The sequence below is a fragment of the Pezoporus wallicus genome, unplaced genomic scaffold (genome assembly GCF_028554395.1).
Source record: "Pezoporus wallicus isolate ANWC-B61680 ecotype Strahan unplaced genomic scaffold, APGP_CSIRO_Pwel_v1 contig_9238, whole genome shotgun sequence".
Taxonomy (NCBI): Eukaryota; Metazoa; Chordata; class Aves; order Psittaciformes; family Psittacidae; genus Pezoporus; species Pezoporus wallicus.
In genome coordinates, this window is record NW_026636792.1 from 2,091,948 (window position 1) to 2,106,278 (window position 14,331).

Sequence of the window (14,331 nt, forward strand, 5' to 3'; positions counted from 1 at the left end):
TCCAGCTCCTTGTCCTTCAGCCATCGTTGTCCTGCTCCTTGTCCCTCCGCGATCATTGCCTGCTGCCATGTCCCTCAGCCATCGTTGTCCAGCTCCTTGTCCCTCAGCCATCGTTGTCCTGCTCCTTGTCCCTCGATCATTGCCTGCTGCCATGTCCCTCAGCGTCGTTGTCCAGCTCCTTGTCCTTCAGCCATCGTTGTCCTGCTCCTTGTCCCTCAGCGATCATTGCCTGCTGCCATGTCCCTCAGCCATCGTTGTCCAGCTCCTTGTCCTTCAGCCATCGTTGTCCTGCTCCTTGTCCCTCAGCGATCATTGCCTGCTGCCATGTCCCTCAGCCATCGTTGTCCAGCTCCTTGTCCTTCAGCCATCATTGTCCTGCTCCTTGTCCTTCAGCCATCGTTGTCCTGCTCCTTGTCCCTCAGCGATCATTGCCTGCTGCCATGTCCCTCAGCAATCATTGTCCAGCTCCTTGTCCCTCAGCCATCATTGCCTGCTGCCATGTCCCTCAGCCATTGCCCAGTGCCTCGTTGTCCCTTAGCCATTGCTGCTTGGTGTAGTATCCCTCAGAAGCTCCATGGTCCATTGGCTCCCTCAGTCACCAGTGGCTTTGCACCTTGTCCTTCCCTTGCCATTGTCTGGTGGCTCGCACTGCTTCTGGCACCATTGCCCAGTAGCTCCTTGTCCCTTCACATCAGTCACCCAGTAGCTCCTTGTCCCTCAGTCCTTCCCCAACACAATTGCCTGGCTGCTTTCCCCTCAGCTGCCATCACCATCAGCTCCTTGTCCCTCACCTGTCACTGCCTCGTGGCTCCTTCAACTGCCATCACCCAAGTCTGTAAGTAACCCCTTGTGCTTCAACAGAGCCAGAGGTCCTGGTGGCGTGGGCTTACTGCATCAGAGGGTGTGCTGGAAAGCAGGAGATGGATCCTGGCTTTATAAATGGGACATGTCTAGCGTGCAGCTCCCCTAACCCTTTCCTGCTGGCCAAGCCGACCTGGGTAAGTGCATGGGTGATGTGTGGTTAGCTTTCACTGCTCAGCCACACAGTGGGAGCCCAGCCTTGCAGCACAAAGTGTTGAATTAGCATTTATCCGGTTACCATTGAGCTGAAGCAGAAAGCTGCTGCCTCAAAATCAGTGTCAGAATGCTTTTGAATCCAGATATTGTTGAGTTGTCAGCCTTGTCTGGTGTGTTTCAAATGCCCTCCTCTGGCACAGCCTGCTGCTGTGATTTGGGGTCTCTAAGATATCCTGCACATCAGTTTTTACCTGGAAAATGGGCCAATCACCACCTCCCAGCTTACAAAGCTATTCATGGACCCAGTCTGTGAAGGTTTAAGATGCTGGGATGACGGGCACTGTGGAAATAAATAGTGTAACAGCGTCACACGCATTTCTGTGTCTGGTTTTACTTCCCCAGGAAAGAAAAGAGACCAAAGGGCTTTGTACAAACAGACATATTGGTTTGTATACCTCAGGTCGTTTTGAAGGACCTTTAGAATATCAACTGTGCACTTTAATCCAAACGAAACTGCAGATTTACGGCACACGAATGCTGACATGTATTCATGAGGTCTGTTTGAATAAAAGTGAGAGCCATTCAAGCAGGTATGAGCATGTCTGAGGTTTAAAAAACAGTGATTTTTGGCCAGCAGCCGTTTCTGTGTTGCAGGTGGGGCAGAGCTGGAGGACATCTGGTTTCTCACAGTGAGACTGAACCCACACCTCCTCCTTGCTCTCATCTTCTGATGTGGTTTTGTGGTGACCTACTTAGTCTCACTACAGCTAGAACCAAAGTGGGTTTTTTCCACACTGGCTGATTTCCGACAATCTGCAGTTTCCTGATCCCCGTCTGCTTTAACTTGTTCTGTCCATCTCAGTAGTGTGTGGGACAGTTTAGAGGGCATGACTTCAGCTTGGGCGCATGTGATGTGGTGCACTTACAGCTTGCTGGTGCCAGCGGAAAATGAGAATGGTGCTTTGCAGCGTGGTGCAGGCTGGTTTCCAGAAGTGATGTGCACATCTCACTCCATTTGAAAACTGAGGGGACTGGCGGCCTCCAACACATCAGAAGCTCAGGCTCTTCTGCTCTTTGATCTCAGTTTTCATGATGCTCTGGAGTGAAGACTGCGAACAAGACTCCATAAATAACGAGGCTTGATCCAGAATGTGTTATACTTACGGTGATGGAAGACAGGAAATCTTGTGAATGCTGGCTTCCTTTTTTGTGCAAAAATTACAATTCAAAGTCTGCCAAGTCTTGGCCATTTTCAGGGTTTGCAAAGTGTGCTCTGTCCAAAAGCACCAGAGGGTATGGAAAGCTGCTTCAGTACGAACAGACTGGTGCAGGTAACTAGATGGCTGGAAGTAGCTGGTTGCTGAAAGCTGAGTTCTCAGTGTTTCCCTTGAGAATTTCTCTAATGCAGATTTGCATGGCTTTAGCTCATGGTAACTTTTGCTGTTTTGCTTTTCTGAGAAGCACAGTGAAATGCAGTAAGTTCAACTGAACGGCATTGGGGTGAGAACGTGGCAGAAAAGGACAGTGGGGACCTTCCGCAGTGCGGCTCGTGTTCTGAGTCACAGGACAGGAAGAAGCTTTGGGCAGCCCAGTCCTCCTGAGCACCTACAAATCAGAGAAGAAGTCACTGATAGGCACCTCTAGAGAGCTCTGGTCCAACCTCCTGCTCAAAGCAGGGTCAGCTTCAGAGTTAGAGGAGGTTGCTCAGGACCTCATCCAGAGCAGTTCTGAAGCTCTCTAAGGCTAAGTCCCCAGATGCTCTGGGATACCTGTCCCCTTGCTGCACCACTCCCAGGGTGAAGAACCTTCTCCCTCTGTGCAGCAGGGTGCCTCTTACTGTGCAGCTCTGACAGGAGTGTCTTTGTCCCTGTAGCTCCCTCTTTCCCTATCTTATAGCTGTGCCTATGCTGCTCTTAAAAGGAATAGTTGCATCCGTCTGCAAAGGCAAAGCTCTTTAGAAGCAAATCAGCAAATGGTGGAAGATGGAGAGCTGTTGCAGCAGTGTCTGTCAGTGAAAGGGCATGGCTGAAGTCCCTGCTGCAATGGGCTCTTGCAGTTGCCACCAGAGCAATGTTCAGTTCTGCACCAGGCTGGTGTAGAACAAAGGAAAACTTAAACCCATCTTTCCCAGTCACTTGAGTTTTGCTTGGTGTGAATAGGTCATCTGGTCTAAGAAGGAAGGGCAGGAATTTTAGCTGGTTTGCTTTTTCTGTGCTTTTGTTTAGTTTTGGGTTTTTTTGATTTTGGCCTTGGCCTTGTTTCTTTTTGCTTGTTTTTGTTCCTTAAATCTTTCATCTGGCATGATCAATGATGAGGAAACTCCACGCTTGTTTTGTTTCACTGGCCTTGTAGCTGTCATGTGCTTTTAATCATGAGGGACTGATGTAGGAAAGGGATGACTGCAGATGTAACTCTTCAGGATGTGAGCTGACCTTCTCCTCACTGTGCCTGCTGGCCCTGGCCAAAGCAGATGGGTGTTGGGGACCATGGGAAGGGTACAGGAAGGATGTGAAAGAAAGGAGGGTTGAGTCAGGAAAGTAGAGGCCTGGGAACCTGAAGAAACACAAATCCAGGACTGAGCCTCACAAAAGCCAGAATCTGAAGGAAAAAAAAAGAAAAAGGGAAAAGGTAGAAGGGGGGTGAGGATCCCAGAGACCCCGTTAGAGGGAGGAGCATCAGAGCATCCGGAGGCATGAAGTGCTGCTGGGTCAAACAACTGTAAGAACAGAAAGCCCCAGGTAGGAGGAGGTGCAGTGGGTCAGCTGCTGGGAATTGTCACATTTCCACTGAAATGAAGTGTCGTCCCTCCAAGCAGCACGCTGTGGGTGAAGTAACCACAGGTGATATCAAATTATAATGTCTAAAGTGTTCTGGATGAAGAGGTGGTGATTGTCATGTCTCGTCTCTGACTCATTAGCAGGAAATACCACTGCTTGCTTGACCTGTTGTTGCTAGTGAGAAGGGGTGATAACTGAGATAACTACAGAACCAAGCACGGGTCTAGCATTGCTGTACAGATGATTTTTCAAGGACTTGGTTACAATAGAAAGTAATAATTTTGGCAGGAGGTCTCTAAGCCTGCTTTTCACTTGTGGTTTCCTGATGCACAGCTACTGAGCATCTGCTGATTAATGCGTGCGCTGAATGTTGCTTTTAATAGATCCCAGGAATTTCATAGTTGTTTAAGCTCATCTAAGATGATGTGGCTGTAGGTAACGTAGTGTTTAGATTTAACTCTTAAATTATACAGAGCAGCCTAAATAGATAGCTATGTGGGACACTGAGGGCAAGCACAGATGAGTAAGTGACCAGCTGTAACTGGGAACGCAGGGGAAGGCACTGATTTACAGGCACAGGAGTTTGTTCTCTCTTATAAATGAAGGCTGTGAGCTCTAAAGGGCGAGGGCACACCAGATTTACTCCAGGGAGTTGGTTTAGTGGTTATGGCAGTCTTTGGCCTTGCAGGGATTTGGGTTAGCCTTTTAGGTTATCTACAAACATGGTGATCTCAGGCAGGCCGAATACTTGATTCAAGTATTTCTAAAAGAGAGAGCACTGAACTTCCTCCTGCAGCATAGGACTGCACTAACCTTGTGTAGTTAAACAGTGGATGCTGTTAGATGTAGGGAAGGTGGAAGTGCTTCATCTAGATTTACTGTAGAACTGTCCTACACCAATCACCTTCATAGCTTGGCATTTATAGTAAAGATAAAATATTTCCTGGGGTTCAGGAATATGGAGAGGGGTTCATCTCTAAGCTCACCTGAAGCCAGATTCTGGATTCTGGCCTGGAACGTGGTATAGGCGAAACAACGAGATGAACCTGAGGTTTCAAAGACATATGATGAAATCAGCAATATTATCAATACCAAAACCAGCAGTGGCCTTAAAATGTCAGTATCTGCAGGCTGCATGTGAGGAAATGCCTATGGCTACAGCACCAAAGTGCCAGCAGGGCACTTACTGCTTACAAAAGACTTTCCTTTTGGGGACCTGATCATCCCCCAGGGTTGGTCCCATCACAGTTCCTGAAGATGTTGGCAGCTGGGATGTGAATTGCCTGAAAGCAGCTCCTGTGCAAAAAGATCTACTCCTTTCTCTCAATTTTCCTGTGTGAGACTGAGAAAGAGAGAACTGAGGGTACTTTAAAAGGAAGGGTGAATGATTTTTGTTATCAAACTCGGGACATTTATTGTTGTACAGATGAAGGTTAAGCATGCCGCTTAAGAAGGTAGGGAAAGTCAGCTGTGTAATTTGCTTTTGGGCAGATGGGGATGATTCTCTCAGGCTGATGAAATGCTGAAATGTTTTAAATCCTTCACTATATAGATTTGGTTTTATATCTTCTTAACGTTTCTTTCTTAGTATATGTAGCATCTTATTCTCTTCCTCTCTACATATATGCAGTAAGCATATGCCTGTGCGCATACACATGCTTGTGCTTACATGTATAAATACAAACAAATATGTAGAGAGGCAAATGCCAGTTTTCAGGAGATAATGTCTCTCTAATGTCTGTGCTTTGCTATTTATTGTTTGAAATGATTGGGTGCTTAGTTTGTTTGCTTTTAATTTCATGTTTTGTCTTGTTTTGACGTGCTAAATCTGGAGTTTATCCAGGAGGAAGCAGTGACAGAGGGAAGCACATCGCATGGCTGCGGTCAGTGCCCAGCAGGATGTACTGCTCTAGCCAGTCACCAAAGGTTGTGATCCATCTGAAATGCAAACAAATGGGATGAGCGTTTGGGGACAGGGATGCAAAGGGCACTGGGAGGGAATGTTCCCAAGGACACTGTCATGTCACAGGCTGGCACTGCTGAATACACAGACGGAGGAGTCTCAACTGCTCCCTTGCCTTGGACATGGGGATGGGGAGAGGAGCACCTTGTTGAGAAGCAATGGCTGACTTCTCCAGCCTTCCCTTCAGGGAAATGCATCCCTTCTGACCCAACCTCCTGTCCATGTTTTTAGCACCGGATGCTTGTTCGTGCTGGCTTGTGCTCTGCCATGCACCAACAGCCATGCTGCCATGCTGCAGAGGACAGTCCCTACCCACAGAGCTTGCTGGCTTCCCCATAGATGGTTTCTGCTGAGAGAATGGTTCAAACAATGTCAAGTGAGGCCAGGAGGTGCTGTCCCAGAGACAGGACATGGAGGAATTGTCCTCCCTTGGTTTTGCTTTTAAACAGTGAATTTTTTTGGACTGAGAATTCTTGCATTTCATGTATTTCAGAGCTGGTGCTGTGCTTGTGTGCTGTGACTCATCCGAGTCCGCTTTCGCAGCAGCGTGTGATGGGCCTTCTGTCTCAAGACGTGACTCCCAGCATGAATGGGTTATGTTTAGTGACAGGCTTTGGCAGGAGGCAGTTGCTATTTTACAAATGCCTAAACTGAGACACAGAGAGGCTGAAGAAACAGTCCTGAAGCAGAGAGCAAGTCAGCGGGTGAGCTGGGTCCCCTCATCTCACAGGGTCCCCTACCCTGCCTTCTGACCCACACTTTATCTCAAAACCCGCAATGACTGGGGAAATCTGCTCCCACTTTTTCACCCTGATCTCCCAGTAAACAGGCTTCTCTTTGTTTACTGACACAGACAGCTCTCACTTACACCACTGACTTATCTGACCTTTCTGGCCACTGCAGGCAACCAGCCATATGGGCTGACCACACCATGGGCTGGAGCCCAGCATGATGCAGCTTCATAGTTGTGTCTACTTGCCAGGCACAGGGATGCAGCCGCACTGTGTCAGTCCACCAGGTCCTGCAGGCCTTGGGTCTTCTTTCCAGCAGTGGCCTCCAAACACTTCTGCATGCTCAGAAAATAAGGTGAGAGAAGGCAGTGATGACAAAATACTGCCCTTTTCCGTGTCTTCCTTAATGTCTTCCTCAAGCCAGTCTAGTTTCTTCTTAAAGGGCTGTTTGATGCTTAATTTCAAAAAAGCACTGCAAGTTTCAGCCTTCTGTACCCTGCTGCAGGTGTGATATCTGCAGTGTGTCTGTATATTTGGTGCATGTGTACCCGTGTCAGAATTTGATGGCACATTGCATGTGTGCATGTGTAGAGGGGATGACAGGGAAAGAAGATGCCAGCAGTAGAAACCATCATTTGTAAATTAAGAAAAACAAACAAAATGACCAAGAATGGAAAAATCAATTATGGTCAGGCTGGAATTAGAATTTCAAATGACAACACCCCCGCCCCTTCTCCCGCAGAAAGCCAGCAGAGGCTGAAAGCAGATATCTTGTGAGACAAAGAGGAGGGCAAGCAGATTCAGTCCTGTTCCTGATAGCCTCTCCAGCTACCCTTCAGTGTATTGAAATCATGGAAACTTACAGTACCTGCAGCTTCCCCTGCCAGTCAGTCCCCTGTTTGCATTGGGCTGTGAGCAGAGCCACCTTCTTTTCTGTCCACAACCTGGCTACCATCAGCTTCCCTGGACACGGGTCCATGTGCTATGCCATGAGTGCTATGTTCGCCTTTGCCCTTGGTGACCAGCAGCAGCTGCTTCCTGAACAGAAGCCATTCATCATCTGGGAGGTGAAACCCAAATACCAGCTGCAGGAAGCTTGGCTTTGCTGTGCCCTGCTTTCCTCCTTCCCACAGCAGTCCTTCACTGCCAGCCCTTGTGCCAGGGATTGTTTTTAATGCTGAATACCTTTTTGTTAAAGGCAGTGTTTAGGTATTCTCTGGACGACATTCTTGTTGGCATATAAATGAAACATTCTTCCTCCTTCCTTATTACAGACTATCCCGAGAGCCCTTTTGTCAGAGGGAATTCACAAATCTTTGTGACAACTCTGATAAACAACGTTTTGTTTGCTGGATTAGTTACTGGTACCAGCCCCAAATGAGTTCAAGTCTCCATTGTACTGGTGAGAAGCATCTGCTGTGACATGTCTACAAGCAAGTGGCAATAGGAAGAGAACAGCTGTACAAACAACTGCATTTCTCGCTCAAGGTGGTAGCCTGGAGCTGCTGGGCACTCCCAAGACTTGTCACCTCATGCTTACACGAGCAGTCTGCTCTTGAGCTGCCTCTGAAACCTGCCAGCCCTTGCAGGAGGCAATGCAGGGCCCTTCCAAGAAGGATGCCAGTCTTCTCTGCCCTTTGCCAGTAATGGGATGGTATGGCACAGACAGCAGGGACATGGGGAGGCAGCTGTGGTGGGCGCTTCAAAGTGTGATTTGGTGAGAGTGTGAACACAGATTTCTCACCCTCTGGGTCTTCCCAGGCTCCAGCCTCCTTCTGCTCAGTAGCCCTCATGCAGCCAGAAGAATGGAGATCTCTGCCCAGTGTTGTTTAGCGGATCGATGGGAATCCAAGGGGTAGGACCTGGATATTTTGGTAGACTCTATTACCCTGCCCATGGGTAATAGACAGGAAGAAAGAATTTTCCCAGCTGAAATGAAGAAGATATCTAGTTCAGTATCCAGCAAAGTGACCACAGAGGGCAAAATAATAGTCTGAATATGCTGACTTCTGCTGTGGTTAGTAGACTACACTTTCTCTCATGTCTCCTTTCCATCAGAAGCAGCTGATGGTGGGTTTTATAGGCATTCCTCTGAAGTGTCTCCCTAGAAGAATGTTGTGCTGCTTCTGTTATCTCTCTAATCCCTGGACAGGACAGCAATTGCTTTGTTGATAAAGCACAGCTCCTGTTCACACCTACTCCACGAATCACTTCTGACACACAACATGCAGGCCCCATATCTTCCCTTCCCATGGCTGTCTTGCTGGTCTTGGCCTGGAGCATGGGTATGGGTACAAGTACAGGTTTAAAAGAGGTAAAGTGAAAAAGTAACAATAACAAGATTTAACACTAGCAAAAGTGGTAACTATCTCATAGGAAAGGGGGGGGGGGGTATATAACAAAAGAAACAGAAAGGTTTCCTTCCATTCATCCTATCTGACTGTGGTGGACTGGGAAGCACCCACCCAGTTGCTTGCTTCCCTCCAGTGGGATGAAGGAGAGAATAGGAAGGGTAAAAGCAAGAAAAACTAGTGTGTTAGGGTAAAGACAATTGAATAAGTGAAGCAAAGCTGCACAAGCAAGCAAAGCAAAATGAGGAATTCACTCACCGCTTCCCTTCAGCAGGCAGGTGTTTGGCTGTCGTTAGTGTATCACATAGGGGTTACTTAGGAAGATAAATGCCATAACCTTGAACATCCCCCTGTCCTCCTCCTGTCCCTGAGCTTTTATTGCTGAGCACAACATCCTATGGCATGGAATATCCCTTTGGTCACTGGGGGTCATATCTGTCCTAGCTGTGTGCCCCCCCAGCCTCCTTGTTGCGAGGGCAGAGTGGGAAAAAGAAAAGGCCTTGATGCTGTGCCAGCCCCCTCAGCAGGAGGTAAAACACTGGGGTGTTATCAACACTGGTTTAGTCAGCAATCCAAAACCTGACCAGTGCCTCTGAAGAAACCCCAGTCTGCCCCAGACACACCCAGTCCAACAGCACTGGAGGAGGAGAGCCTGGTGAAAAAAGAGCAAGAGCCAAGGGCAAGGGAATTCTTTCTTTCGTTGGCAAGGCCATTCTCCTTGGATCCTCCTCTCTTTCCAAGAAGAGATCAGCTCCAGCAACCTCCTTTTTATCCTGCAGTGATTCTTCTGATGGATTCAGCAGCTCCTTCCCTCTGCCACATCCATCCAGCATGGCACATGGACTGACATGGGTGCCTTGCCTATTGCCTATTGCCTATTGCCATGGTGGGCAGCAACATGGTGTTGCTGCCCCTGTGTCTCCCTGGCTGTGGGGTGAGATGAAGCTGTAATCCACTTCTCCCCACTTTGAAAGCCAAGGGAGAGCCTGAGGATCAGGCCTTTGGGTGACAACTTTGGCTGATACTGCAATTAATTTCAGGGACATTGCCAGAAACATGGTTGCGTGGTCTCAGAGTTTCGACTGGGATGTCTAGTTCACAGTGATCAGTGCTCTTCTAAACCATAAATCTGCAGTGCCAGTGAAAATGTTAACAAAAAGCTGCTTGTTTAGTTGAAAATACCCTTGCAAGTGAGACAGCTTAAATCCAGGTTGTGTACAATGAGCTGCATGCTGTAAGTTTTAGGTTTTCTCTTGATTTATCTGAGGAAAATATGCCCATGGCAAAGCCGAGCCTGCTTTGTTGTTGTAACTAGGCACTCTTCTTAGCAAACTCCCCTGCTAGCTGCAGTCAGCTGTTGGAAATAACTAATGGGGGTTGCATAAGATGAGAAACTCTTCGAACCTGGCTGAAACCAGCCGTCATGCTGGTACTGCAGGGAGTACTTCTCTTCCCTGTGAGTCATGAGGTGGTGGCTGTTTGGGGACACAGAGCAGTTAGGGCTGGCAGGCCCATTAGGTCATTGTGTCTGGCTACCTCGGTATCACAGGCTACAAGTATCATCTATAAAACCCTGTAACGAGCTCCATGGCTTGTGTTTCAGGAAGGTAGGACGTGTGGCTGACACAGATTCCACAGAATTACCCTGCTTTAACTGCAAGATATAAAGAAAATATCACTTCCTCTTCTGCTCTTACAAAATGCACCCTGCCTTTGAATTGGAGTATTTCTGGCTGCAGTTGCGTCATGTAGTCACTCGGGTTGTTCGTAACAAGTGTGTATGAGCCCTGATGCCTTGATTAAGTTCCACTTTAGATGCTTGTGTTCTGCTTTGCTGTAGTTTCCACCATTCCTGCAGTGTCCAGGCTGGCACAAACAGTTCTGTCACAACAGAAAAGTGGTGTCCATCAGAAAATGCTCTGCCTCTTTCAAGGTGCATGCTGACCCGACTGCCGTCTGTCCCTGCGGGCAAACAGGACCATTGCTGTCCTGTGTGTGGGACAAGGGCTGGTGCCTTTCTCTGTGGCTTTCCCGGGCAGATGATTTTGTACCCATTCAGCAAATCCATTGCACTCAAAAGGTGCTGATCCATCACACACGGGTATGCAGCTGCACAGCACCTCCACAACAAATCTGACGCTTCCAGAAGGTGTTGGTCTTGCAGCACGATTCATTGTGTGATGGACAGAAAAAGGCTGTTCTTCCTGATTTTTGCTGTGTGTGGCAGCACAGCTGGGGCTGCCGTACAGCACTGCCAACCAGCCTGCACATCCTGGCCTGCTGTAAATAGCTCTGCTCTGCTCTCCAGGTACAACATCTAGGCTGAAAAAGAGCTTGTGTCTGGGGAAACGCAGGCAGGCAGCAAGTGCACCTAGGGAGATGGTTGCAGTTCCGAAATGCTGCTTCCAGGTGCCTTAGGATGCCTTGAACTGAGGGCATTGAATCAATACCTGTTTCACTCCCATGTGCTTATATCCACAGCTGATGCTTCATTAAGTAGTTGCAAAAGTGAACTGTGCTGTAAAGTGAGGTACACGGTGGAGTAAAGATCTGTTTAAACCAGTTTGTTGTGACTGATGCTGTGTAAACCTGCCAAGGCCACTCAGGAGGTACTTTGCCCTGGAATCCTATAGAGAAAGGACAAGGGATTCCTGGCCTTGCGTGAAGGTCACTGGGGGATGTCTCTGTGGGCATTTTGCACAATCTCTGGATGTGAAGCTGTTGCATGAGCAGTGATGCGGTGCTGCGTCGCGCAGGTGTGTGCCTTGCCCTTGATGGCAGCTCAGCTCTTTGACACCATAGAATTGCTCATTTACTTTCTTCTGCTCAGCGAGTCAAGCCAGTACCCTGGGAACAGGCAGTGCCAAGCCCTTGCCCTTGCTTCACCCTGGACTCGTGCAAGCAGTGTCGGCTGTAGAGCCCTGAATGCCAGGGCCTGGGGCAGTCTGTGTTTATAGTTTGCAACCCCGTATTCAGAGTCGTGCTGGTTTTGCTGTTACAAGTAATCCTACATTCAAACCAACTGGCCCTGAGTTTCCCTCTCTGCTCCGTGCTGTGGAATTCCTGGTTGTTAATGTTTCAGAGGCACCCAGCAAAGCTGAGTAATGCAGGGAAGCAGCCTCAGACTGCCCGAATGTGAAGGAAGTTACACATTTGGCATTCGAGAAAATGTATGCAAATAGCTTTTACCAAGGCGTTCTCATCACCATCTACATTTAAAGCAATTAAACCTCCCTCAGAATGGCACTTCCATGCAAGAAAACATTATACAGCACGTCATCAAACTCCAGCACAGCCAAATAAATCAGTGGAGGCAACGGTTCTGGGCTCAGAACTGTTGTTCTCCAGATGAGGTATAAATCAGTTGCAGCAGCAAGAGCAGCAGCTGTTTTTAGAGCTGGTAAAGGTCTCTTTAGCTTGACTTCACCTTCCCTGCTCTCAGTCGTGCTTGCTTCTGCAAAGACTCCAGAGTCAGATATTTATAGAGTGACAGCAGGAGTCCCACTGCAAACAGGAACAAAATCAAGCATGAAAGGAAATCATTAGGATTTCCTCAGAATAAAATAAAATAAATGTAGTAAAGGTGCAAATGCTCCTTCGGGGGAAAATAAGAGCATACGGCACAAATGGTGCCAGTGCCAAGAGCAGGCTATAATTAAGCCAAGAGGAGAGGGAACCCTAAAGGGCGGCGTTGATGGTTCTAGCAGATCACTCTCACAGGCTGAGCTCCATCCTAAGCCTTGATTCAGGACATGCCTAAGCCCTGCTGAAGCTGGTGACTTTAAAGCAGGCATTTGAGTGCTCTGTTGAACTGCAGGTTACGGGGAGGGGAAAGGGAGCATGGCCAGAACAAGCACCTCTCTCACCCGGTGCAGTCACCCATGTGCAGCTTAACATGTCAATGTTACCTGGCTCATGTCAGCCCCACATCAGTGCTCTGCACAAAGGGGAAACATCCAGAGCATGCTCCTCTACCATGGAGCTGTGCAGCGGCTGTGATCAGGAGCTCTTCCTGGGGCTGCGTTACATCTCATCACAGCAAACACTCAGCCAGGCAGTTGCTGCAGGAGCCAGTAGCAGGCAGGCAAGTGTGGGACAGCAGGGACAGCTTTTCCAGCCCTATGGTTTTCACGAGGACCTGGAAACAAAGTGCCCAAGCTCCTCTTGGCTGTGGAGGGCAAAGCAAGTCTCTTCCTCTCATCAGTCCGAGATGAGTGGGAATCACTTTGTGCAGTATTCACTGTGCTGTTTCTGAGCAACAAACCCCAAAACAGAGCCTGACTTTGCCACAATTTTAAGAGAAATGAAAGGCTTCACATGATTGAAGAAAGTCCTACAAGCCCTTTCCTTGTACATCAAAGGGCAATGACTACAGAGGCAACACTGGGTGGACAAGAGGTTCAGCTCTTTGCCTTTCTAATTAAATATTTATTCCAGTTAATCGAAATGTGAGAAGAAGGTCAGGATGGCTAGAAGCCTTTATATTTTATGCCAGCAAAATATCCAGACATATTCACAGCATTAACTAGGACTCAGCTGTGTGGCTGGAAGCACAAGGAGGTGCCCAGAATGGAGCCATCCCATAGGGTCACCAGGGTAGTTTGGCACTGGTCAACAATTAAGTGGTGATGGTTAAAATCCCCTCAGTTGTAGCTGTTGAAGATAATGGATATGTTTTTGCTGGACACCAGAAGAATTTATATACTGTATTTGAAACACCACATTTAACATAGCCGTGGAAGGTTCTTATTCACTGTGCAGCTGTCTTCCCTGCTTGGAAATCCAGTTAAGCTGTTGGCCTTTGTGAGTTAATTTTGCATTATGTAATTATGAGTTAATAGAAAGCAATTTCCTCTGAAATGTTCTTTTGTTCCTGGTTGTCCTTGTTCCCAGATTTCTGGAAGGCGGTCACATTCCTACATGGTGTGAAGTCCTCAAGTCTTTCTTACAGGTGGTTTCAATAGAGGAAGAATTTAATCCCATTTTCTTGCCTCCACTGTTAGTTTTGAAATCTAGCTGTGTGTCTGAATAGTCCAGTTGTTTCTTTTCCATCCCTGTTACCTGGCAGGATGTAGGCAGGGTTTCTCCTCTGCCTGCACCACCCTTTCATCTGGTTTTGCTTGATGTCCCTCACAGACTAGGGAAGAGCAGCACTCTTCCACGTGATCCACAAATAAGGCTGGTCCCAGTGGAGAATTTCCTGGCATCCCCATCTTGACCTCCTGGTGTGCTGAAAACGGCCTGTTTATTTTCTGACAGTTTGGGCTGTTCAGCAGTATTTTAGCCCAGGCATTGTCATAACTTTTTGAGGGGGACTTTGTGAAGTGCTATTTTAAAATCTGGATAAATTACCTGTGCTAAAATACACAATAACTTAATCTCTCTGCTGAAGTTTCCTTCCTTGGGATATTTTGGAAACTACAGCCTGGTGTATTCCCTCAACAGTGTGTTTAGATCTCGGATATCATGAGTGTTTGCACAAGTCCACTGGG